Source organism: Rhipicephalus sanguineus, chromosome 5 (assembly GCF_013339695.2).
Source record: "Rhipicephalus sanguineus isolate Rsan-2018 chromosome 5, BIME_Rsan_1.4, whole genome shotgun sequence".
NCBI lineage: Eukaryota > Metazoa > Arthropoda > Arachnida > Ixodida > Ixodidae > Rhipicephalus > Rhipicephalus sanguineus.
Genome location: NC_051180.1, coordinates 19,382,071 through 19,405,798, shown reverse-complemented (window position 1 = coordinate 19,405,798; position 23,728 = coordinate 19,382,071). Strand labels below are relative to the sequence as shown.

General features: G+C 45.7%; 1 protein-coding gene and 1 non-coding gene across 2 annotated transcripts in view; both read right to left on the bottom strand.

Moving 5' to 3' along the window:
• LOC119393330 (synaptic vesicle glycoprotein 2C) overlaps positions 1-23,728 on the bottom strand; it is a 163,280-nt gene that overhangs the window by 110,317 nt on the left and 29,235 nt on the right. The window lies entirely within an intron of this gene.
• Trnar-ccu (transfer RNA arginine (anticodon CCU)) lies at positions 3,276-3,348 on the bottom strand. The gene has a single exon. It is a non-coding gene; the product is annotated as a tRNA-Arg (tRNA).

Here is a 23,728-nt window from a genome sequence, read left to right as displayed (position 1 = left end):
TTTTTACCCAGAGTGCGTTAATTAACACATCAACATGCCTATAAAGTGTGATGTGTGCATGTTTATAATGGGTGACGTTCATATCGCGTTAGGCAGCCGCACTGCGGCAGCTGCATAGTTACATTTACGTCATTTTACGCGTATACGCGTTAAATCCACGCTTTCATAGCCATCAGGTAACACCGCTCATACGAGCAAAAAGACACAAACACACGAAGCCGCTCTGAAACGCGCGCATACCGAAGAACGGCTCGACCGTCCGCTCTCGTAGGAGACGCCTGCGTAGTGCTGTTGGACGCGAACGCCGAGAGAGTCCCGGGCCGCAATTTTGTCGCGAATGTTGCAGCGGTGGCGAAACGACATGATAAGCACCTGCAGTCGGTGTCTCGAAAAGATGGAAAATCCCTCCGAAACGACGCGTCGCAAATTCTCGAGAAGAAATAGTGGTTAAGGAAACATAACAAGAAAAGCAATGACGATGCGAAGGGAACTCGGGGGGGAGGGGGGAGGGAGGCACGCGACAGGAAAAGGAGAGGGTTTCCGCTGTCGATTCATGCACCACCGAGCAGAGCAGTCGGCGTCGAGAACTCGCTCGGAGAAGCTAAGCGGCAAAGCTGTGGCGTGACAGAACGGGCCGCCGCCGCCATTTTGCATGCGATGATGGAAGGGGGCGGGGCTTTCCTGTGTCCCTCCAGTGAACTACATGTGTGACGGCAGGCCGACTTTTGCGTCACGCTCCCTAGGCGAGAGATCAGCTCCAGTCGCTGCAAGCGTTTCGCTAAGATCGAATAATTTCTTGGTTTTTTGACGTGCGAAAACCACGATATTATTATGAGGCATTGCGTACTAGGAGACTCCGGTTTAATTTTGACCAGCTGGCATTCTCCCTTTACGTGCACTGAAATCTACGTATTAAGCCAACGAAGTGACCACAGTGGTCATCTCTGTAAAACTGTGTATAGGTTTAACCATAAGCGCGTTTCACGTCACGCATTCATAACATCTCTACGATGGCTCAGTAAGCTATCCAACAGTAAGCTCTGTCCTCGTATGTTTGGCGATGTAGCTTGTCTAAGGTTGGTTCAGGGAGCTGAAGCGTTGTCTAAGAGTGTGGATCAAGTTCATGGATAGGCACGAAATAATACAATGTCTCCCATACAGCTCGTTAGCTCTCTCACTCGTTCACTCGCCTCACTTACTCACCTCACTAACACCTCATGCACGCAACATACAGCGTTCTGTCTGCGTGCATGAGGTGTTAGTGAGGTGAGTGAGTGAGGCGAATGAACGAGTGAGGTGATTGAACGAGTGAGTGAGTGAGCAAGCAAGTGTCATTGCGTTTCTTCCACATAGAAATGCGACCGCCGTGGCCGGTAATCGAGCCCGCAACCTCGAGCTTAGCAGCGCAATATGTCATCCTGTAAGCCACCACAGCACGTCCTTGCCGGAATCTAGTTCCGTGGCATCTTCGCTACACTTTGTTACACATTGTACGGCCTATTTGTGATGAGTATACGTTCCTATACTCAATTTTATTTGGAATACCAATGGTAAAACCTAAAAAGCGTAGAAATAAGCACGAGTTACGTAAATGCCAACTGAAAAAAAAAACACGAAAGGGCACAAATAAACAGGGTAAAATAATGAGCACGGATGCATGCATTTGCCTATTCGTTAATGGCACAAACTTAAAAAATATGTCATCAACAGTGGATTATTCCACAATTTTGTACGTAGAACTAAGTGGTACAAGGAGGTGAAAATTTCAAAGCAGGATTAATCGCAAACGCTCCTCCTCTTTCCTAGAACAGAGGTATATAAGAGAACGATCTATAAATTGAGTGCTGCGAAACTTTAAGAAAAAAAAAAAACCTTTGCTGCAAGAATTGCCTGGGGCTCCCACAATATACTCTGCGGTGATATGAAGGAGGCCGCCACCATCCCGAAACCATTGCAGATATGACAGCAGCACATTTCACACATGCATTCAACAGTTCGGCGCTCGCGGTACTTGATGGAAAAGTCTATATCAAGCACAGTACGCACTCACCGCTGCCAAGTTTTTCTCTGGCTTCTCGCATGCAGTCCCATTGCCTTACTCCCGATACTCTGCTATTCCGGCTCACCTTGTTAGTAGCCGCGTCACCAGGCTTTCAGATTCACTGACAACCGGAGCGCGTGAAGTTACAGGAGACCCTATCCAGACTCGATCGGCGGCAAGCCGAGATCAAATGAAAGAAAAAAAATAAAGAACGTGAACAGAACAGCGAGGAACGGCCGGATGTCGGCCTTACAGCTCCTACGCAACGCGTCCAAGAAGAAATCTTGCGCAATGACCCGCGACTCACACAATCAGCGATAGATTCCAATCTGCGTGAAATGAGCTTTGTTCTTATAGCTCCGGACAGAGAGGCATAAGTGACGGCTATAGATTGCTGGAGTGCGCCCTCGAGAACGGAATCCTCCCTTTCGGCAAGGTGTCAGTCAGTAGGGTTGCCCTAAAGCCCCTCCATCACGTCTACTGAAAACTCATGGAGGGGCTTTAGGTTGCCCCATCGCAGACGCGGCTATCACGATCGGCCAGAAGCTGACGTAGTCAACAAGACTTGGGCTCAGCTCAGCAAGCTTAGCGATTCATAGAGGCTGAATAAAAAAGCCACTGTCTCTACGCATAGAAAATATCTATGACATCCTTGCTTGGTCAAGGGTGGGCCGATCACACAGGCAGTGCAAAACCGGGTGAGGTGCAGCAAGCTTGCAATGTCACTGATCCTGGAGGCAGTGCAAATCCCCGTTAGGTGCGGGAAGGTTTTGAAGGGGGGTGCCAATGCGTCGACTCAGAAGAAAAAGGGAGAGATGTCTTTCGCCTTCGAGTCGTCTTAGGCGAATGCATAGGTGACCCTGCGAGTTTTTTTTTTTTTTGTACGAAAACCAACGCCCATTCGCGGGCCCTTCTCAGATCAATTTTATGCACCTCAGATTCTTACGACCGCTCTCCTTCACAGCCTAAATGTTGATTCAAGCTTGCAACACTTGACGCAAGATCTATAATGAGGCATCTCTGGCCCGCTATATTTGGTCGTGAATAGCTCTCTCTCTCTCTCTCTCTCTCTCAGGAATCAGGAAGGAAGTGTAAATTTTAAGGGCTCGTTTTCTTTGTTATACACAATATTAATTAGCACTAACAGACAATAATGCCAAGGAAAGTATAGGGGGTGTTTTAGTAGTAAATGTAAGGTAAATGTGAAGAAAGAAAAGTGGACGAAAAGATAGCTTGCCGCGGGCAGGGACCGAACCTGCGACCTTCGAATAAGGCGTCCGATGCTCTACCAACTGAGCTACCACGGCGGCCATCCCCCCGTCTACTTTATAGGGTATATATGTACATTTAAACGTGGGAGCGTTTAAATATATATATATATATATATATATATATATATATATATATATATATATATATATATATATATATATATATATATATATATAAGTAAACGCGTTACTAAATAAATATTTAGTGTAAGTGGTTTTAATGCGTCTTGCAAGGAATGAGCCTGCTGCCCACAAAGAACTCTTTGGTTCGCAGCGTTCCACGCGCACGGAACACCTAAAATCATGTCTCCACGTTAGCCAGACGTGTACAGCCACTTATGTATATATATATATATATATATAGATATATATATATATATATATATATATATATATATATATATATATATATATATATATATATATATATATATATATATATATTTGCAATAAAGAAGTGCTACCTCTCCCTCAAGCCCTATTTTACGCTGTACAATTTCTTTGTATGTTCTTGATTGCTTACGGATGAAGAGTTGAAAATCTGCAGAGTTCTGGGGTGCCGTTCACTGCGGAAAGTTTGAAGTGATAGGTCACGGAGCATATGTGAGTGTGGTAATTACTTAAATGTTTTTGTGCGATGTTAAAGAAAAACTGTCCTTGGCGAAATGCGCACTACTCAGTATATTGCGACCCACTTGTCGCTAAAATGCTGAATGATTTAATAATGACGCACTTTGCGTTTCCTCACCCCCTCCACTGCGTTTTTCTTTTGAATCATCCTTCAATGCATGATATCGGACTTCATTGACCAGTACTATAGCAATCACGATTTCAATAGCATGTTGACCATTATCAAATTTTAATCTTCATAGGAATATCATATTTTTCAGCCCTTATCTATTGAAGAAATTGCAGCTTGGCAAATCTCTGCAGCATTTATTACTGCATTAGCACATTATCGCGTTTTGAAGCCCTTCTCCATGTTTACGCAAGATGGCTCCTTTAGCACAACTTAAACTCCCTTTGTTTCGCGTTGCAGAGGGTATTAACGAGCAGAAAGAAAACAGATCTAATAATGGTGCGAGTGCCAGAGAAAACAGAATCTACCGAACTTTCACCCTGCCACGTGATTAAACTTCATATGACCCGGCTTAGACTCGACATCTCGAACGGGACGTATGCTTCGCTCGAGGCTATATCGTCTTTCATAACAGAGAGAGAACCTCGCCTCTCCTTATTGGAGAACTTCCTTCTTTTCATCATTTCAGTGAGGACAATATGAAGTCGAGGACAATAGAGAGTCAACACGGTCGATCTCGCTTTATGTTTCATCGGACCCACTGCGAAAAGGTGAAGAAATTTAATTTTGTGAGAAAGAGAGAGAGAAAGAGGGAAAACGGAAGATTGAGACCACACGTGCGGCCTGACACGAGCATCCAATATTTAACCTCCGCCAGGCGTTTTTTCACTTTCTACGCGTGCTGTATTTGGACAGCCCCTTTCCTTTTGCAGGAAGGGGGCTTCCACCCAATCTCGCACTTTTTCTCTCACCCACGCCTACCTCGTATAACGGAAGTTCTGACCACAAGCTTCCAGAGGACTGCGAGCAACGCAAGGTCTGACGTTTCACCCTTGCGTCTTATACTTCATTCAACTCGATTCCCTCCGGACACAGAGATGAAGGAGAACGGACAGAAGGACTCGGTACCAGAATCAAGCGAAAGTGAGCACAGAGACACACAAGACAAAAAGTGGCGGGAGTTGAGGGAGGTCGACCTGGGGGCCAGCGAAAACTAACACAAAAAGAAAGCGAACAAAGACCAGGCACGCTGTGAGCAAAAGCACACAAAAGGTCCGCGTAAGGGAGTCTTCCGAGCCTCGTGCCTCCAGTGGCGGGCTCGTATTTATGGCGTCTCGCAGCCGCAGGGGTTCGGATTGATCAGGCGTCGCCCGCGCGCTATGGCATGATCACACCGGCAAACGGGCAAGCGGATCGGCTCGAGGAACCGAGCGAATCGATTCCTGAAGGGGAACCCGTTGCAGGGACGCTCTAGGCAGAAGCATCAATGACGCTCACCGAAGGCCGACCCGGCAAGCTTCACCGAGGAGGGCGAGCGCGACATGCTGGGTTAGGAGAGAGGAGGCCGCTGGGGAACTATTCTCGCTCTCTATACGCCAACCATCCTTTAATTCTTGTTGCTACTTCTTACCCAAAACGCCGCTCTCCTTCGCCAACCCAGCACTCGGCCAAACGAACGCGTCTCTCCTTCACCGGTTCGTTGGGACTCGGTTCAGATAGCACCTGCTTCCAGCTGACCTGGTTCCTTAACGTCCGTGCCTTTTGGCTTCTCTGTTGCCTCTAGATGCGCGATAATGGACGACGCCGAAGACGTAAAGACCGAATAGCGCCCCCGGCCTCACGCGCCCTTTTCCTCACGCTTCGACAGAGAGGGGCACTTTATGAAATCCACTTTTACTTTATTATTGTTACCTACTACTTACGTGCTCGGAAAAGCAAGGAAAGAACATTGTCGCTGCAAACGATGCCTTCGACTGAAAGAAGTATGTCGCCTTTTTTCCCGATGCCTCGTGATAAGCGTATAGCTCTCACGAACCAGCACCGAGAAAGAAACCCTTTGTTGCCGACTACAACCATAAGTCTCTGCCTTGTTTGTTGACTTTGGCCATGTCATTACGGTTGTCAGGGTTTTCGCTTCGCGTTGAAAAAGAAAAACGACTAAAGGGCATAGCGTGCGAATCAATGTGAAGCAATCAGCGAGAAAATGAGATCTCCTGCTGACGGCGTTATCAACGTTGCAACGAATGTGTTTTCGGAGTGTCGGAACGAATGGTTTCCACGGTTCAATGATGTCGTTATCGTGGTCTACTAAGCAAGTCGCTATCTTGGTAAACACACTATTGGGTTCCTGTGCGTTGTCAATCATTTCCTTTCTTGGACAATGTTATAACAGTAGCCAGTAGTAGGTATGTACAGTGTTTCGCTTTTGTTGTACGGTTTAGTAGCGTTGTTCACTGCGCTATAGAAGTAAGGGCAGAATATATATATATATAGTTGAAAAAATCAAGCACGTAGGAAAAATTGTTCTGTAAAGGACTGACGCTTCGGCCGCGGGACAGGCCTTCGTCGGCCCGCGGCCGAAAAGTCAGTCCTTTACAGAACAATTTTTCCTACGTGCTTGATTTTTTTGAACTTTTACTTTTACTTCCGGGTCCTTTGTTAGCACTTCATTGTTATATATATATTAGGGGTGTGCGAATATTCGAAAGTTTCGAATATTCGTCGAATATTACATTCGAAATATTCGTATTCGATTCGAAAATCGTGTATTCGAAAAGTTTCGAATAATCGAAACTTCGAATATTCGAAAAATTCGAATATGCGATTCGATTATCATGCATAAAACAACTCGTCTTCCACATTTCTCCTGCGTTCGTATAGCTAAAAACGTTGCCGAGAGGAGCGATAAACATCGTAAGTACACGGAGGCACGATATCTGCCTGCGACGAGCGCCCCAATACGTATGATTTATTGCTGGTGCATCTCCGACGTGCAGCGCTGTTGGCGATCATGTAACCGTACATTTTCAATATTATGCGGCTGTAACGTGCCGCACTACCACTCGTTCACTATGCGGGACCACTTCTGAAGAAAGACAGTGACCCATGTGACTGGTGGCGGACTGTAGGCACCTTCAGATACCCCAGTCTGGCAAAGCTTTGCCTCATGTAACTCCCTATACCAACCACTTCTGTTCCAAGTGAGCGTGCCTTTTCAGAGGCAGGGGGGGGGGGTTGTCTCTGTTACAAGGGAGCGCCTGCTGCCTGATCATGTGGAGCAACTCATATTTCTTCATGATAACATCTAGTCATTACTTTCATTGTGACGTGACATTTGCTTGTGTTGTGATGTGCATTGTGCTAGCCAGGACATTGTGTTCTGGAGACAGCAGTGTATATTGTGTTACCAGTCAGGCTGTTAATGTTTTTTTTTTCAAATAGCTACATGTTAAATAAAATATTGTTTTCGTGGAGGCACTTTTCCTTTGATATTCGATATTCGATTCGATATTCGAAGGTGGATATTCGTATTCGATTCGTATTCGAAAAATTTGATATTCGCACACCCCTAATATATATATATATATATATATATATATATATATATATATATATATATATATATATATATATATATATATGTGTGTGTGTGTGTGTGTGTGTGTGTGTGTGTGTGTGTGTGTGTGTGCGTCCATGCAATTCGTTTCTTTTAAGCTAATTCACTTTTTTTATTGTAGTTACTGCTGTAGAATACCACCGATACGTACCTATTTTACATTAACGCAACCCGACACACACACACATGCACGAAAAAAAGAAAGAAAGTGCCGTCGTTACTACAATGTGAAATTCCTATGAGTGTTGTCTGGACAGGCCATGCTATCATTACGCTGGAGTGGCTGCCTCTGGCTCGCGCTATGCTACCTTAGTACAACGTGCACATTTGTTTTGAGCGTATAGCACTTAACCCATAACTAGCGCACGTAAGTTAGCGCACGTGGTTAACTTTCGTGAGCGGGCGTCATGATAGCTTGGAAACAGGTGTATATTACCACACCATACATCGTAGCCGCTTGAAAATATTCAGCGCGTCTGCGAATACTTGTGGTAGTGCTGCATCGTTATTTCATGTGCAGGCCATGAAATCGCGACCTTCGGTTGACTAGTTTCTTTTTTTTTTTTCAAGCGGAATGGAGGACGAAGAAGTGAAGTCATTAGATCACAAAAAAAAAAAAACAAAGAAGCGTGTTTTGCACTGTGCCTTTCAGTGATGTTTAATTGGAGCGGTGCTTGTGCGAGCATTATTAAAAATTAAACGCGCTCGCTGCGAAATTGAGGTCACCATTTACGTTCTTTCATAGCGACCGTTGCCGTGATGGTGTCCGGCGACCATTAACCCCAAGGCCTTTGAAAGCGTCCTAAACGATTCTGAACTTTGTGGCGCACGTCCTAAAGGAATTCTCGCAGCGAAAACTTTGTCCACAAGTAATTGTGCGTGGGAGTTGGGTGAGAAAAGAAATTCCCCTTCCATTAGCTACATCAAACCGCGATCAAAGTGCCATTACCAACTTGGCAAAGCCCACAGTGAAAACTTTTTCATCGCCAACGGTAAGGTTGGCAACAGGACGCAATTCTAATCAGCTATATGGTACTCCTTCATTTCCTTTTTCTTTTTTGTGCTTTCGCAATGAACCGTGTATTTGAGCGAGCCGAACCAGACATGACGCAGCCTGTCTACTCTTCCTTCAATTTCGCGTATGGAGTGAAAGAAGCAAACGGGGTAAATCAAGCCAGTGCTGTGTAGGGGCATTGCAACCTCATTTCATAACATACTCGAGGTAGGCGTGCATACAAATGTATAAAAATGAGACTCACGCTCACAACTAGATAGCTTTCTCTCAGCCGACTAGCTCTTGGCACTTACGAAATGCGTTGAAACTCTCTAAAGAGTATAGTGCAAGCCAGCTAGATATGCCAGCATCAATGCAGTTCGCACAATAAACTCATTCTATCGCTATACATATCACCCCAGGGTACACAATTGATCCGTGTGCCACGAGTGGCAAAAAAAAGGAAATTGGCGTTTCAAGGATGATTCATATGAGACTGTTGTTGGCGTTGTCAAATCCAGCAATCACGAGCTTATGTGGTCACCCAACAAGCAGGGCACTAGCTCTGAAGGCTCTGCGGCGAGCTTTCCTCATATACGGTCAGTTGCAGTGGCGCAGCCAAGGGGTGGCACACCGGGCGCGTGCCCCCCCCCCCCTCCCGTTTTTTTTTTTTTTTTTGTCATAGCATACATAGCACAAAATGACGCTCGACCACACCTGCCTGCCCGGTCCCCACTTCAGATCAAGGAGGTGCGCCCCCCTCCACCTACCCCCGAAAAATATTTCTTCCTACGCCCTTGGTCAGTTGACGAACTTCTCGCGTTATTGGACATTCTTCGTTTCTTCTGCGTCCACGTGACCTGTTTGTACCTGTGTTTTATTGATAAATGTTTTTCATCTCTTTCCTTCGTTCTTGTTTTCTCTGTCTCTCTGTGAGTGAGTGAGTGAGTGAGTGAGTGAGTGAGTGAGTGAGTGAGTGAGTGAGTGAGTGAGTGAGTGAGTGAGTGATTGAGTGAGTATTGAGTGAGTGAGTGAGTGAGTGAGTGAGTGAGTGAGTGAGTGAGTGAGTGAGTGAGTGAGGTGAGTGAGTGAGTGGTGAGTGGAGTGATGTGAGTGAGTGAGGTGATAGTGAGTTGAGTGAGTGAGTGAGTGAGTGAGTGAGTGAGTGTGAGTGAGTGAGTGAGTGAGTGAGTGAGTGAGTGAGTGAGTGAGTGAGTGAGTGAGTGAGTGAGTGATGTGAGTGACGTGAGTGAGTGAGTGAGTGATGTGAGTGAGTGAGTGACGTGATGTGAGTGAGTGAGTGAGTGAGGAGTGAGTGAGTGAGTGAGTGAGTGAGTGAGTGAGTGAGTGAGTTGATAGCGTGTTTGGCAATTCCTTACCTCTTCTCTCATTGTGTTCCGCACTTGCAATATCGGACGCCCACCTTCAATAACGGCGAAACTTTTCTAATATTTCACATTTCATAGAAGAAGCACACGCTGAGGTAGGTCAAAGTGTACCGTGCTGTACGCGGTAAATATTACGGGACGAAGGAAAAAGTTAAAAGGGCCGCCGCGGGAAGAGCAAAACAATTCACCGAGACAGAGTGCTGGGCGAAAAGAAAGCCTATGGCAATCTGTGCTCGGCAGGCCATGACAACCGAATCGACATGGCTTGGCAAGAGCAAACAGCTCGGCGCGCTGTGGAACGTCGCAACGTACAGCAGCAGAAGGAGTGAGCGAGAGAGCCGGGAAAACAAACACTCGTTTCTATTGAGCGCAGCCCCCGGGCGAGCCGCTGCCACTGACGGCCAGTGGTAGTGAGTGCACCGCGGTTGTTCTCTTTTGGAAACCGAAGTGTCTATGCTCGGTAAAAAGCTGTCAGGTGTGGCACCGCGTGCGCAGTGTATGACACCCGCTTTATGATAAAAAGGAAGAATACCATATGCTCGCTTCTTTGCGCATCGAAAAGCCGGTTTGGATCGACCCGTTTCTGAAACAGCGACAGCTGTTCAGGACAGCTTTGCGCAGCACTTCTGACGTCTCTCGAACATGTCATCATTGTGTTTATCATCATCGCCGTCACGTGCTTTTGTGTGTTTTTGTTTTCGTGAAAGGGAGAATATCACCCGAGGCATCGCTGACACGTATGCTATTACAGGTGTCCTTCTTTCCTGTGCGGTCGAGCTAGGTATACCTTTGTTTTCTACGGAACTGAGAACTTCCCTTTTAATGCGATGCACCTTGAGGCAGTTTCCGAAGTCGACGGACCCCAATGGCTGGCAGATTTTACGATGTGATCTTCCGGAGGTGTCATAATATCCTTGTTCAGTCTTCTTTATTCTTTCGTTTGTTTCTTTTGATACCTCCAATCAAATTAAGGGGCTCTGTGTGTCTCCATCATTGCCTTTGACGTCGTCGTGATGTCCTGCTATCGACAACGCACGGACCACTCCTGCACGGATGGTTCGAATGTCTTCACGGACACGGAGTGCACTTCCCTGCAAGGTTTGTTGAAGGGCAGTGGAAGACATGGCCGTGGCAACGCACGGCGAATGTCGAGCTAATGTTATCTCACATACCACTGGGTAGCTGGTCTTAAGCGTGGAATACATTTGAATTCTTCAACGCACATTCTGACTAGAAATTGCTTTTACGAATGCCTACTATTCGTTCCTAACAGGACTGGCGCACAGTGCCAACTGCAACACTTACGGCGTAAAAGAAACTATAAAACGCATTCTGCGTGACCACGACCTCCTCTATAAATAAGTTTATAGAGGAGGCCGTGTGCGTGACTGGCCAGCATACGACGATGAGAGGCTTTTCCTTCAGGCAGCGTTGGCACACTTAGATGACAAGCTCGAAACAGAAGAGAAGGTTTTGGAACTGTGGCCTCGTGCGCATGTGATGTACAATTGTAGGAAAGTGTGGTTGCGCTTCTAACATGCACAACTCTTGTGACGAACGGGACGACGAACGTTTCTTAGTGGACGTGTGTCGATGTAAAGTGCGAACTACTTTCCGTTTCCTCATCTTCCAGTTCCATTTCCCAGTGCAGGGCAGTCGCCCGCCTGGTTAACCTCCTGCTTTTTCTTAACGATATCTTTTTCCTTCTCTCTCTCTCCCTTTCACTGTGTCCTAACTAACGCTAATGGTTTCCCGTCCATCTCATCTCGTGCACCATGGAGGAGGCGCAACCTGTGCAATGCGATTGGCGGCGCTCCTAATCCTGGAAGCTTCCGTTCCTTAATTCTGCCCAGCATCAGTAGCGTCGTGTGCTGCGTCATTCCAACATTTCGCAGCTATGTATAGTTAGAACACGGTCCAAGAAATTCAAACGCAACGCTAAACCTTTCTATCGTTATGAATGATTCGCTCTTCAAACAAAATTGTTAATTCGGTCTTCTTGCTCAACGTACCACTGAACTTCCTGGTCCACCGCGCCGATATAGTGGTTGCGGTGCTCAGCTGCTGACCCTAAAATTGCGGGTTCGATCCCGGTGGATTCGATGGACGCGACATGCTAGAAGCCCGTGCACTGTGTGATGTCAGTGCACGTTAAAGAACAACAGATGGTATAAAGTTACGGAGCCCTGCACTACGGCGTGCCTCATAATCATATCGTGGTTCTGGCACGTAAAACCACTCAAATTATTAGGAACTTCCTAATGCATTTACGTGGCCAGCCACGCTGCTGACACCAAATCTCCTTAAACGTAAGTCTCGCTGTTGTTCGCAGGAACGTTGTTACTTCGACAAAGCTGATTACCCGGCGAAGTAAACCGATGGTACCGCATATCCAGAACGTTCTACTTCACGTATTCCGTGTTATGCTGTGTAAGCTTCTTTCGGATTCGACAAAGACGCGATTCACGGAGGAGCTAGATCGGATTTGACTTCGTACCAAAGGCATCTGCAATATCACCACTCGTGTTTCCCAGTACAGCGACGAGTATCATTGCCGCGGTGTACACGACAATGAAAGGGAATCGCTAAATCGGCTTACCTCACCACAGTTTTTGTTCTACTTTCATCTTATCCTTCGCGTTTTTATTTTTGTTTTTTTTTGTAGTATCAGGATCGTATTGCGGCAGAGAATTATCCCTGTACTTCCTGGCAATTCGTGGAGTGTTACTGATTCGCAGACTCCATGTTAGTGCGTAGTGACGGACGGTCGGCGGAGATCCGCACAGAAATCCGTCTGCACGTCTGCGGCTTTAGTTATGTGCAGTATTCCGGAGGGCTGTAACTACACGCGACTCTGAACGAGCGCTTGTATGCGGAGACAGCGAAAATGCGAGCCACGAAATGCTCGTATAGGGGACCGCTAGTAATTGCACAGTACACCCCAGAATCACCCGTGCACTGTTTTTTTTTTTCGGCAATAGTGGTTAGGTATAATCAGCTTCCACAAAAAGAGGTCATCCTAAAGCTGTGGAACGGTTGTATTCTGTCTGAAGCACGTGTGCTTACATCCAATACAATTTTGCTGCGTGTACAATTAAGCGAAGTGCACCACTCACAAAACTACGTAAACGGATATAGGTAGTTGGTTCCAAGCAAGTAAAAACATACTCCATCACAGCGCTCGTACTGTAGCTTCGATGAGAGTCGAACATGCAGTATAAAGAAATGAACGACAGCTCAGTGTAGACCGGCTTTATGGAGCTCCGTAGCAGCAAGACGCGAAAAGTAGTCACAGGCGGTACAGGAATAAGGCATCGCTGTAGACTGCACGTTTATGGAGAGTCTGCGGTTACGATTCCAATTTCCGGCACCAGCCGGCACCGAACAACGGAATGTGAGTCCGAGAATAATCAGAAAAAGAGAAACGAGAAAAAGAGTGAAACGACATGCGTAGAGGTCCCGGGCGTCAGCTTCGATGGAAGCGAAAGGTAATAAAGGAATTCCTCCACGGCGTGTCGTGACGAAAAGAAAGGAAGGTTCGCTGCTTCCAGAACCCTTTGCCGTGACATTCCTTTATCAAACTATCTTTTCTCTGGTCGTGTTCTTCTTCAGCCTTCGGTAATGTCTTGCGAGGTTTGTACCCAGCTTTCCTTCTTTAAAAGTATTTTGACTTGAAAAAAAAAAAAACAAAAAAAAAACAAGACAGCTGCGTAACTTATGTATCATTCAATTACTTGTTTTCAAGTTCGTCTTCGCACAACGCATTCCGTCTTAAATCTTTTAGATTATTTACTGTGTCTCTTTGAGTACAGTACCCAGTGGCGTAGGTAGAAATCTTTTTTTTCGGGTGTGTGTGTGGGGGGGGGGGGGCACCTCTTTGATTCGTCATTGGGTCTAGGCAGATAGGTGGGGTCGAGTGTCGTCTGGTGCTCTGTATCCCATGAGGAAAAAAAATTCGGGGGGGAAGGGGGGGGAGACGAGGCACGGACCCGCTATGCCCCCCCCCCCCCCCCCGTCGGCTACGCCACTGAGAGTACCTATAAGTGTTCATTTTTTTATACGTTTACTACTGAATTTATGGATCGTGGCGGCTGCAAGGTATCTCGAATTTCGGCAATATCTTTCGTCCAGTCTCACAATAGCTAAGTGTAACATACTAGACGTGGTCCTCGCTCGCAATGTCGGCTGTCGAATTCCTGCCGTAAAAAATTTGACTCTCTTTAAATATCATACAAAATTCTTGATTTTCCGCGAACGCAATCCGGCTGAACGCAATCATAAGTGTAATAATAATAATATAGTAAAGGTGACGGTTTTGCATCCGAAAACCACGATATGGTTATGAGGGGCGCCGTAGTGCAAAACTCCGGAAATTTTGACCAACCGGCGTCCTTTAACGCGCACCTGAATCTAAGTACACGGGCCTACAGCATTTCGTCTTCATCGAAATACGGCAACGCGGCCGGGATTCGATCCCGCAACCTTCGGGTCAGCAGTCGAGCAGCATAACTAGGCCACCGTGGCGGGTGCGTCATAAGTGTGATGATATACACTGTACAATTATAATAACTGCTGGTGTTTTACGTGCCGAAACCACGATAATTCCACGATTAATTCATGCCTAATAGCTGGAATTTCCGTCGTTTTAATAAAGTATATCGGATATGGGCCGACGGCCTCGCATGCTGTGTCAGACCGTGGGCGAAGTTCCCTTCACGATTTACTGACGAAGATGACCGAAAAATCAAATCTAGCTTCTTTTTTTATGTGTGTTTATGTGTAAAGCGAACAGTGTCTCCAACGCCGGTCGTATTTTCCACAGCCATTGTACTGCCACACACTGTCTGGATGAACGCCGTGCTTTCTTTCCTCGCTGAATTAGCTTTTTTTTCGGCTCTCTTATACCTCACCGAGGCTCAAAAACGCATTAGTGGCGACGCCTACACAAAAGATTCAGGAATTTGTGTCAACGTTCTTCTTGCGTTTTTCTGTAAACTCTCCGAGATAAAATATAAAATTCAACACCAGACCAAGCTCTATTGTCGGAGCAGCCGGTCCGTTTATGAAAAAAAAGAGGAAAAGACTAGAAAGCACCGAGCGAAGGTTTTATTAAATGCGGCATGATAAAATGAGCCGCCTCACATTTTTGTTATATGCATTTCATTTCGTAGCTCGCCAGAGCATACTAAATTCTGAACGGTATTCATATTATAATTTTTGTGCCTCAACTAACAGCAAGCCAATCTTTTGAACTTCGAAGGCTCTTCTTTAGCTAGGCCCAATCAGTGTGCGGTATTTAATCTAATTTCTTATCTCCACCGCACACACACAAAAGAAAGAAACCACAACTTCTTATTTTATTACTTCGTCAGTTTTCGCGGTTAGAGATGCTCGTAAAGTAGTCAGTGCACGGTGGAGCTGGACGAGAAAAGCCTGCGCGATTAGATTTGGTACGGTCTGTTCCAGAAAAAAAAGTTTCGTTAAACTGCACAGAAAGCTCGCTTGGTGACAGAAAAGAAATTGTGCTATTAGTTTATGCAAATTCGCCTTCGCCTTTGTTCGCGAAATCCAAACAAAGTTGCTTTTGTACCTGTACATTATACGACTCCCCGTTCCACCGGTATCCCGCAAAAAGAACGCACAACTTCAGCCAAAATATTTGCATACGTTCTAATGAAAGCCGACGTATGGCTTTGTACTTCCTGGTATGGCGCAACGTTCCTGTTTTGTTCTTCCCAACAAATCATTTTCATCCACGGGATCTGTAGTGCTGTTTGTTAGCTGTACGACTCCTGTTTTTTTTTTATTGCGATAGCAACCCAGACCCCAACGTCCAGCGGGACCTCATCAGTCAAGCCCTTCCTGCTGCCGTGTCTCAAGGGATTCCGGCCGACGGCTAGGGGCGACGGGCAATGCCTGACGTAATTGACTGATTTTAAAAATAAAGTTTTCTCTCTCTCTCTCTCTCTATTGCGATAGCAATTATATGGACAGTCTCGGCTGGTTTTTGCCGTCGCCGTCGCCGCCGTCATGCACCGTATATGTATAAGTGTAATAATATCTGGGGTTTAACGTCCCAAAACCACGATATGATTATGAGAGACGCCGTAGTGGAGGGCTCCGGAAATTTCGACCACCTGGGGTTCTTTAACGTGCACCTAAATCTAAGTACACGGGCCTCAAACATTTTCGCCTCCATCGAAAATGCAGCCGCCGCGGCCGGGATTCGATCCCGCGACCTTCGGGTCAGCAGTCGAGCGCCATAACCACTAGACCACCGTGGCGGGGCTATGTATAAGTGTGTATCTATATATAAAAGTCCCAAAGAAAAATAATTCAGAAAAATGATTCCGAAGCGTGGAATCGAGCCAGCGACTTCTCGCTCCGCAGTGCGTGGCGCTAACCACACCGCCACAAAGCGTAGATCCTCCAGGTAGCTAACGGCGAGCGTTATATAAACACCCTTTACCGCTGGCAGGACTCAGAGACGGCAGGCGCTTATAAGCGTTTCTTCATTACCAGCGAGATGGCGCGAGGCGCGCAACGGGCGCATTTAAAAGTCGTCGGCCAGCTCGCTCGCTTCTTCTAATATTTGCGCAGGGAGAACCTTGCCCTTCCACTGTCTTCTCGCGCGGTAGTTGCTGCCGGGGGGAGGGGGGTGGGGGGCAGATGTTTCTGCAGCGTAGCAGCGCGTCCATCACGGGCCGCTTTTCTTACTGTCGCATTCATTGCTTCGCCCTTACGGCGAAACTGTGAATTTTTTTCTTTTTTTTCGTCACCTTTGTTCCCATTCTCATCTGTTTCCAAACAAGTGCGCTTGATGAACGTGCGCTTGAAGTGCGTGAACAGCAAGAACAGCCAAACGTTGTCAAATGTGCTCTTGATCTATAGAGGGCGCACCGCATGCTATGAATTGACAGAGTTAGTCGGTGGCGGCAAGAAGGGTGCTCCTTACAGCAGAGATGTTATGGCCGAGGTTTGCCGTGTGTCGTAGATAGAAAGTTATCGTCACTACGAACTGGCACGCACTCAATGACCGCCCAAGCGTTCTGTACAAATGGTCAACGAGAGAAGCTGAAACCAGCTCTGCTATGACGCAGCCTTGCGCGACCTAGTGCAAGCTGCGCTATTTTTTTCTTCTTTTTAAGAAAACTTTTATAAATATTGATGTTTTCGAACTTCTTGTTACTGATAAAGTAACGAGAACTTCGAAGACATCAATAAGTGGCTTTTCTTCACGGCGTGTCACCAATTTTTAAAAGCACGATAAATAGGAACCAAGCATCCCAAAAATAAATAAAATCACGCGATGTGCGCAATATACTAGTTCAGAGTTAAACAATTACGTTTACCACCCCGAAGCTACACACTTGGTTATTAGGGACCCAAGAGTGGTGTCCACCCAATCATGTTGGCTGTCTTTTTTTTTTCACGCTTTTGTTGATATCGGGTAATGCACCCAATGCAAACCAGCATTTTTTTAATCCATGCTTATGAATCAGTCGGGAATCGAACCCGCGACCTTGTTCTTAGCGGCCGCTAAGCTGCCACGGCGAGATTTCACGAGTATGGCTATCTTGTATGTATATACAGCCGGCGTCAAAAGTTTAAAGGCCACTGGGTCTGAGAAAGCGTTAAATTTCCCAGCACTTTGTGACAGCATATTGACTTGAACTGCACAGTACTTTTTTAGCGCGTTTAAGAGTAGGCCGGAAGTCTAAATTCCAGGGTATCTGCCGAAGCAGCCGGAATATTAAGCTTTTTCTTGTGTTTGTAAGATGCGCGCTGCCTTTGTGATGGCCACCGCAATAACAGAAGAAAATACGAATGTACAGGGAAACGTTTGTAAATCATAAAGCGTGAAACAAACTTCCGAGAAGGAAGTAGCGAAGTCACTTTGAGCAATGGCCTTCATTCATTTCAAGTAACACATGGATAAATTTTCATATGTAGACTGCACCTGCAACGCGATATGAGGCCTGAAAAAAATATAAAGGGGTAAAAACAAAGAAATCAAATCATTAGTGTTGACGCCTACTTTTGACATCACCGCATACTGCATTTTCGGAGACGCTTTGTTGCCGCCGCAGATTTTGAAAGCGTCTCCTTGGGGCTCATCGCGGCGTTGCACAGAAGAGAATTTCGGCATGTCTAGCTCGCGTTTCAGAGGAATAGTGGAAAGGGGAGGGGAGAGGGTAGGGGGAGAGGGGTAGGGGAGATGACAGGTAAATTGGAGAGGGGGAAGGGGAGATGGGTAAATGTAGAGGGGAGGGGAGAGGGTGCGTGGAGAGGGGAATGGGGAAGTGGACAGGAGGAGTAGTGAGGGGGTGTGTGGAGAGGGTATGTGCATGCGCAGTAAGGGTGGTCACGCCGCACACCACCACCACCACCGGTTTGAACTCCGCTATAAGATGCTTCGCATCTAAAAATTGGCTATATATATATATATATATATATATATATATATATATATATATATATATATATATATATATATATATATATACATACACATCGGCTTCAACTGCTCCGCTGTAAACTATGACTGAATTATGTTTGTCAGAGTTCCACAAAACAGTACTATATGCAATGAAAGCGCGTGTGCCCCCGCCGGAAGGGTGCTATTAAAAATAATGATAAAAAGAAAGCTCGAAAGCAGTATTATGATGCCCTGATCCACCGTAAACAGCGACATTAGGAAACCAACGCCTAATTAAAACGCAGCGAGGACAATGACGAAACATTTCCGTTAAACAATGAGGGCTAAATACAATGAGGCGTTCAACAAAATGCACGCATTCTTCTATGAGAACGCAGCGAGCCAGCGTAGCGGCTCCTCGCTTGTGACACGTGCCTTTATAATAAAGCTTCGACTCGTGATAATGAACGAGAAACCGCAGCTCTGGTATACGTTTAGCAAGAACGAGATAGTACAATAGCAGGAATGTTAACCAGGTCAATGTTCCTGGTTTATCACCATGCACGACTGAAAATGAAGAGGAGTCGGGTTGAAAGCGAGAAGATAAAGATGTAAAACTTACATTGAAAGTCCAACTCTTACTAACTGTTAGGGGAGTATTGTTTTGTATAGAACGACAGAAACCTGAACTAGTTGGTAAGTATTCAATGGACAAAAGGAGGGCTGACATTCCCTTCGTTAAACGCACTAACAATTTTTAGAAAGCGCCGTGCTGGTGTGGTATATAACGTTCTTGTTAGCTACGGCCGTTTCTGCGTATGACGGGCCGCTATGTTAATCAGAAACCAATGGAGCATGAGAGGGCGTTATCCGGAGGCTCACCACCTAAACTTTTTTTTTACGTTGTCGAGAGAGTAAACGCACGCCAAAATTTGACGAATGCGTAGAGTAATACGGCACAAGAATACCCACCACAGTGGTCATGTGGTTATGGCGCTCGACAGCTGACCCTAAGGTCGCGAGATCGAAACCCGGCCGCGGTGGCCGCGTTTCAATGGAGGCGAAATGCTAGAGGCCCGTGTGCTTAGATTTACGTGCACGTTGAAGAACACCAGATGGTCAACATTTTCGGAACCCTCCATTACGGCGTTTCTCATAATCATATCGTGGTTTTGGGACGTAAAACGCCAACTGTTATTTATTGTTACGACAAAAGAATGAAGAAAGGAGTCTAATGGTTGAGGCCTGGTATATCGGCGGAAGCGCATGCGTAGGCCAGCCTTCGATTAAAGGGACTCTACCGTCCTTCATCGCTTTTCTGTTTTGTACCGCAATAGAAAGTGTACCGTCTGAAGTGTCCAACCTTGCAGCGGTTTCCCTGGAAAGTGAGTAGAAATTTTTAAAACAGAATTTTTCGATCGGCGTTTGGTCTTCTTACATTGGCGTGAGAGATGCCCATAACACTGGTTGGTCGACGCGGTGACGATTGTAGTGCCGGTAAAAATTAAAACCGAAAACACATGTGATTTCTGTAGGATTACATTATTTTCGCTGAACACTACTGTAATGAACGTAACAGTCGTTTTTAGCGCGCTAGCGGTTTTTTGAAGCCTTACTATACGATTACAGAACACTTGATTTGCTGTAATTGCAGTCTATGCGTTTATTTTAGTACTGCTGCCGTAGTCCAAGCCAAGTCGATTCATCAAAAAGAGACAATAAATGCGCGCCTTCACAGCGCAGCACAGACGAAATCGAAGACGGCGCGCAAGCAGTGCCACCAGGCGCCTTTTTGGATGGGTGAGAAAAAAAACAAAAAATTACTCTGACGCAACCGAAAGGTGCCTCAAGTGCGTAAAATGCAATTTCATGTAATACATGTTTGTTTTTAAGCAAAATGAGTCTACCTGCGAGGATTTCTTGTCCTACCAGTAGATTGAACCACATCGCCGTTGGGTGACGCTAGCTGTCATTCTTTCACGATTTTCAACATCAAATTAAAAATATAATTCCTTTTTTATGGGGCAAAAGCATGCTCGTTGCCGCCGATGTGACGAACGATCTTCTCATTTTCATCATAATCATAAAGTTTTTTCCGAGCGGTAGACAGTCTCTTCAACTTACATAAAGAAGACACGAATTGCCTGAGCAATTATCTCTTGTGTAGATCCCCACGTGCTCCGGATTCACATCTGTCGCTAGTATAACTGCGCATGCGCAGACGAGATTTTGTGTACGTCCTTTCCCGCCGCAATGCGCCATTTTAGTTGATATTCGGCGTTCGTGTTTTGTTATTTTCACTTGTGTCCGTACTTGCACGCCTTACCTTCTATTATGATGATCTTTTATACAAGCCGGATAACTGAAATACTATAGCTTACGAATCCACAACATAGGCAGTCGTTAAACTCTCGTATATTGCTAATGTTGGAGGACATATGGCAGATAAATTTGACATATGAGCGAATTTCCAATATGCGAGAGGTTTGCAAATAGTGATTGCGCACTTTCGAATGCGAGGCACGAACTTCTGGTTTCAAGTTGCGCATAAGCTATACAATGTGAGCTTTGAATCATGCCTCTCGTAATCTTTGGTGAATGAGAGTTTACGTGCGAAAGCCCGGTCCCTGCCGGCGGCAAGTTGTCTTTTCGTCCACTTTACTTTCTTCACAACTATATTATAATTACTACAATACACTTAAAACATTCCAGTTAGCGTCCCCTATACTCTCCTTGGCCTCATTATCTGCTGGTTTTCATTAAGGTCGTGTCAAACGTAAGAAACGATCCCTGAAAATTCCCTTCCTTCATTCATGACTTAGTAATGGTGGCATGGTGTTTTTTGCGTCGTTAGATTATTTTTAACCCCTTGACAACCCACGACGTCCTGAAAGTATTATGAAAAGCATAATACTTTCATGAAAAAGTAAAGAGTAATCTTATGAAAAGCATAAAGACTAATCTTTCCAGCTCATTCACCTACAACGCACGCGCTTCATTGTATTTTGACTTTTAAAATACGTTTTACGTTGGCGATCATTTTACGCGACTTGAAAAAAAAAATAGCGTCGAGTCGTTGATATTTTCGCTACATTTAGTCGTAAAGGCAGAATGTCTGATGGTTTTGGGAAAAACATGTTGAAGAGCACCGCTTGTCGCTAGAGTTAACTTTTTCAGCAACACTCCACCGTGGAGTTAGCACACAACTATCGCGACAACATGACAAGTGAAGCTACCTGGCACAAAAATATTGAGGTGTACCTATACATTTTTGAAGCACAAAATGGCAACTATTGAAGCTGTACGAAGAAACGAAATATCGACGCTTCTACATCATTTTTTTTTATTTGCCCACGCTAGCAACGCTAGACACCCGCACAAACAACAGCCGCCGTTGCTATAAGTAGCGCGCAAGCAAACACGTCGAAAGCAAAAACATGATAGGGATCCAGCTATGCCGTCTTGGCGAGCCCGTCAGCACACAGGAGAAACGTACCTTGTAGGGGCGCCCGCATCAAACCGTTCTCCAAACATTTGTTTCCACTGGGTCACGCACGTGGGCCTTTAAGGGCCGCGTCGTATATAGCCTCGACCAATAGTGCACGACTTCTCTCAGACAAAGTGTCCCGTAATTACATTCGGCTGGGCGCACACTTGGGCGGGTGCGTTATTGCCCCGCACAAGAGAAAAAGGCACCTCAAGACTCATGACGCAAGACGAACCCGTCCGAACGGCAACTATAACCAAAGATAAAAGAAAAAGCGAAGGAAGCAAACATAACACTGAGGGGCACTATCCGAACGACGCGTAGAAAATAAAACGAGGCATAAGCAAACGAGATGAAATGCGATAGTCTCTTTGATCAAGTTCAAGCGGAGCATCGCCTTAAGAGCATAGACCGGCGCACTCGGGGGTTGTTGGCAGGTCAACATCGGGAATCCATCGCGTCGCACGTCAATATGAGGCACGTCGAAAGAAAGAAAAAAAAAAAGCAGATCCTTGGTGTGCGCACCGCTTGGTGTACGTGGCCAGTGGAATTGTGTAGGCGATGACGTCGAAGTGTCCCAGAATTTCCCCTGAGGCATATTTTCTTTGTTAATGATTTGGAAAGGAGATGCGGCAGGGTGTCATCCCAAGGATCAACCTAGAGTGGCATGTGCGATGGCTAGGGCAGCTGACGTTGCCTCATCAAACGTATTCCCGTGGAGACCGCGCTTTGATCCCTCGCATCGTCTTTGTTACCTAAGCCCTCTTGTCAACGTGGGTTCTATTTGTTATTTCTCTCTCTATCTGTTTCCCATGCGATATCGTTTTGTGCTCGCTCGCGTTCGTTCGCTTTATTGATTGAAACGCTCGCTTGACACGAATCAGATCGAAAACTCGAGTGTTCTTGTCATTCACGCAGTTTTTTTTTTTTCGTTTGATGAAACCATTTTACGTATATGAATAATCAGGCTTCCACGATGTGATGTTTTTCGAACCTCGATCTCTGGATACTCTTCCTGCCTCCAGTATTTTTAAACTAAGTGTGTTTAAGGAAAGGTTGGTACCGATGTGTGGCTCTGGCTACTCCATTCCACTTGCATTATAGCTGCCATGGTAAGATTGTCAAGAATCACAACACTAGACAAAGAAACGCATAAACTAACGTTCACACATTCATCCTCGGTACTACAATAAAAATGTTCATGTAACAGTTATTTTAAGATAGATTCTATGACAGTTATTCTAAGAATAGTGAGATTATTCGCACTTGAATGTTCATGTTTTTTTCTTCTAAAATATCTCGAAGGAAACGGCTCTTACGTACTCTCAATATTACTTTGTTTTAGAAGATTCTCTGGCATCTTAGCCAATAATTCTGAATGCTTTCTCAGAATGCCTGCAATTCCGTTTATTAAAGGCACCCTCGGCCAGACATGGAGTAATATGACGCTGTCGCGACGGCACCGGAAACCTCAAACTGTTTTAACTCAACACCGCATTAATTTCGTGGACATATATGCCCTAAAGAAAAGGTTGGTTCGAGGGCTCCCAAATCTGAATGTGCGTGCTAAGCTAACTTACAAGCAAATTTTGAGTCAGGATTCAGGACAATTTCCTTGTTTTCGCCAGTGGATGAGTGTTTAATGCAGCGGCCCTACTTACCGGAAAGTAACATTTTTTTTTTGAGTCTTCAATTCGCTATACACTCGGGTACGAGCGAAGTGCATGATAGAATACGCGCGCTGTGAAATGAGAGCGTGGGAGTGACGTTCAAGTCACTGCAAATTACTTCAATAACGGACCACACGCCCCCGCTTCGATACATGTCCCCAGAGCGTAGCGCCGTCCCTTCCTACGTTAATCAAAGCGGAAGCGTGACCTTTACTGCTCGGATTAAGTCTCCTAATTCCCTGCATACTCGTGTTCCTCTTCT